The sequence below is a fragment of the Heterocephalus glaber genome, unplaced genomic scaffold (genome assembly GCF_053883595.1).
Source record: "Heterocephalus glaber isolate CG9 unplaced genomic scaffold, H.glaber_assembly_v1.0 deba00001461, whole genome shotgun sequence".
In the NCBI taxonomy this organism is placed as follows: domain Eukaryota; kingdom Metazoa; phylum Chordata; class Mammalia; order Rodentia; family Bathyergidae; genus Heterocephalus; species Heterocephalus glaber.
The window spans coordinates 31734046-31737104 of record NW_028258308.1 but is presented as its reverse complement, the minus strand read 5'-3'; the positions used below and the strand labels follow the sequence as shown (position 1 = coordinate 31737104).

The 3059-nt window shown below is 42.2% G+C and overlaps 2 pseudogenes; both read right to left on the bottom strand.

The window, feature by feature from the left end:
- Positions 1-636: 636 nt before the first annotated feature.
- On the bottom strand, positions 637-1001 carry LOC101707703 (small ribosomal subunit protein eS25 pseudogene; annotated as a pseudogene).
- Positions 1002-1280: 279 nt separating this feature from the next.
- Positions 1281-2836, bottom strand: LOC101707340 (nuclear factor erythroid 2-related factor 3-like; annotated as a pseudogene).
- Positions 2837-3059: the final 223 nt, after the last annotated feature.

Below are 3059 nucleotides of genomic sequence, written 5' to 3'. Positions count from 1 at the left end.
CCTTCTGGATCCCTGAGCTGACCTGTTGTCTGGGTGGGCTTCTGGCTGGGGTCTGTGCACACTTGGGATGGTATCTAGGTGTGTCACTGGCTAGGGCCCCTATGTAGCTGTTGTCTGGGAGGGTCTTTGCCTGGGGGGTGCACCCCAGTTCCTGTTATGTGAGCAAGCTTCTGGCTAGGGTCTTGTGCACTTACTGATGGTATTGGGGTGAACATCTGGCTACTGCTTGTGTGCCTGTGCAGCCCTTTTCAAGGCAGGCCCTTGGCTTGGGCCAGTGTGCCCCAGCCTCTGGGGTTGGGGTATAGCCTTGGCTGGGATCTGCTTGCAGCTGCACTGCTCTGGTCCACAGTGCTGCTCCCCCAACTAAGGTGGTCTGGTGTGCCTTTATTGCAGAGATTTTCTTCATTTTTCTGGTGGGCTTTAATCTTCATCAAGAGGCCTCAGAGAAGCCCTCTCTGTGTTGTTCACTTCTACTCTATCTTCTCAAGTTCAGAACAATGTCCTTTATGACCCCTGCAACTCTGCAGTGTGCATCTAGGTAATGGCTTGGCATAGCCAGGGAGTGAGGGGGGTGCTGGCATCTGTGTGGCTCACCTCCTTGGCACTCTGGGTTGGTAGTATGGTGGCCTGAGAGGCTTACCTCCTCGGTGCTCTGGGGTGGTGGTACCCACCCTTGGTATTTCTGATATAAATAGCTTGAGTTCTGTGGTTTGAAACCAGCTTGACAAGTCCTTTACTAAGGAGCTTCTGAAGGACTGCCCTGGCCAGTGACCTGCAAATCTTGAGACTCTTAGAGACCACAGCTGGGGTTATAAGTTTATGGTTTGAAACTTCCTTACAGAGTTTGTTGTAAGTATCTCTATCAAAAAAGACCAAGTTGTTGAGCCAGTCCTGAACTTTGGACTTCTTCTTGGCCTGGCCCCAGATTTATTTACTGGATTTTTGTCCTTCTTGGACAACTTTCTGACATTTTTCTTCTTCTTGTTATCCTCCAGTAGCATCATGGAGCTCAGAGAGCAGTTTCCATCAGTCTTCAGAAGGAACAAGCCCTGCCATCACCTTGCCTTTGGACTTCTGTGACACAATACATTTCTTTTATCCAAGCCATCTTGTTTGTGGTACTTTCTTTCCTTTTTTTTTTTTTTTTTTTTACAATGATTCCTAAACATTTATTGAGATAAGTGATTCATGTAGCAGTAAAATTCCCAAATCAGTTTGAATGGTTTATGACCCAAGTAAGTTTCTGAACGTTATTTTATCCATAGAAATGAGGTCCATCTTCAACTTCTATTTTTTCTCTTTCCCTTTTGGGTTTCCTTTTGGCCTGGGGCCACCAGTTCTTTTGGTACAATGAAAACAGTTCCATCATGGCTGCATTGAAGTATATACTGGTTTGGATTAACTGGCCTACCTTGGTCATCTCTTAATCTACTAAAAACATCATGATAAAAGTCATTCAGTTTCTGTTTCATCATATTAATAGCTTTGTTATATTGGGCTTGCTCTCTCAAGGGTTTCCTTTCTTGCTTGCAAGTTGCATACTTCACCTTCTAAATTCAAAATTATGTCTAATATGCACTTACAACAGTTCTGAGCAGCAAGTTTATTTTTCCCTCTTCATCTGATGTTGTGCTTCAGTGAGACTTGTAAGTCTGTCAAATAGTGCCTGCTTAACATGCTGTTGAAAGAATCAACAAGCATGTGGATAATTTCTTCAACAGAAAAAGGGATACACAGAGCTTTAGTACACCATTCATCATGGCTCATATTTTTATCTGTGTCACTGAAGTACCTATTCATTTTCTGAGATTTCCCAGACATTGAAAAATATTCAGAAGTGGGTTCTGGTACATCTGGCTATAAGTGGTAAGTGTGATTATGAAATAAAAGATCTTGGAAACCAGATTCATACCTGTGATCCATGTGACAGAGTTTACTGGGTTCTAGGCAATAACCACCAACAGCACCTTTTAAATCACGTCGGGAAAGATTTTCAAGGTCACTAGTATTACCTATAATACCTTCATTACACGTAGAATAAGAAGAATTAGACTTGGTGATGGATGTGTTATTGTGACTTAAATTTAACGACAGTCCAGAATCAGAATCTGGTTCCTGAAAAAGTTGAGAAACTTCAATTGGATCAAAACCTTCCACAGCCAATGATAATAAGTTTGTTTCATCAAATATATTTGCATCAAGGCCATACAGAAGATCTTGGCTTATTAGATTCCTCATCTGATTTTCAGCAGGTGGGTGAAATTCTGTCAAATTAGTACCAGGAAGGGTCTACAGAAATGGTTCTTGTGCCTGTGAAGTCCTTGTTACTAGATCTCTTCTAAGTGTTGGGGTATAGCAGCATGGCTTCATGAAGATTTATGTCATCATTTATGGCCTGGCTAAGATTTACATTATGTGCTGAAGAATTCATACCATCACTGATACTACCTCGAAAAGGAGGAATATCTTCCAATGAAATGCCCTCCAGAGAATATTCAGGCTGTGGTGAAAGAAATTGAAATAAGTCTGCATCTGTTCCATTTAGATGTCTTTCATTTCTAGATTCAGTGGTCTTTGCTATCTCCCAGTCAGATTCATCTCCTGTTTTGTTTTTATCTTCATTATTCTGCTGCTGTAGTGATTTCTCCAGATCTGATGGTGTTTCATTCTCCTTCTGTCAGGAACTTCGAGCCACAGATTCACACTTCTCTCTTAGTACCTCATTCTCCTGGCTCGAGTGAGTGCTGGTAACAGGTACCTGTGCCATGGGCTCCATGGCTGCCTTAGTTTGTGGTACTTTCTTACAGCAGCCTAGTGATCTAATACACCTGCTTTGACCCACATTACTTAAAATTGTACACTCTATTCCCTCTTTTTTCTCTAGAATACAACTTCCTCTCAATATTGAAAGAGCATTTCTCAGGACCCCAGCACATACCAAACTCTGAGGAAACTCAAGTACTTTCCATGAAATGGCATAGTTTGTTTTTTTTGTACAAGGTATTGAACTCAGGACCTTGCTCTTGTGAGGCAGGCGGCAGAACCACTGAGTTTAATCC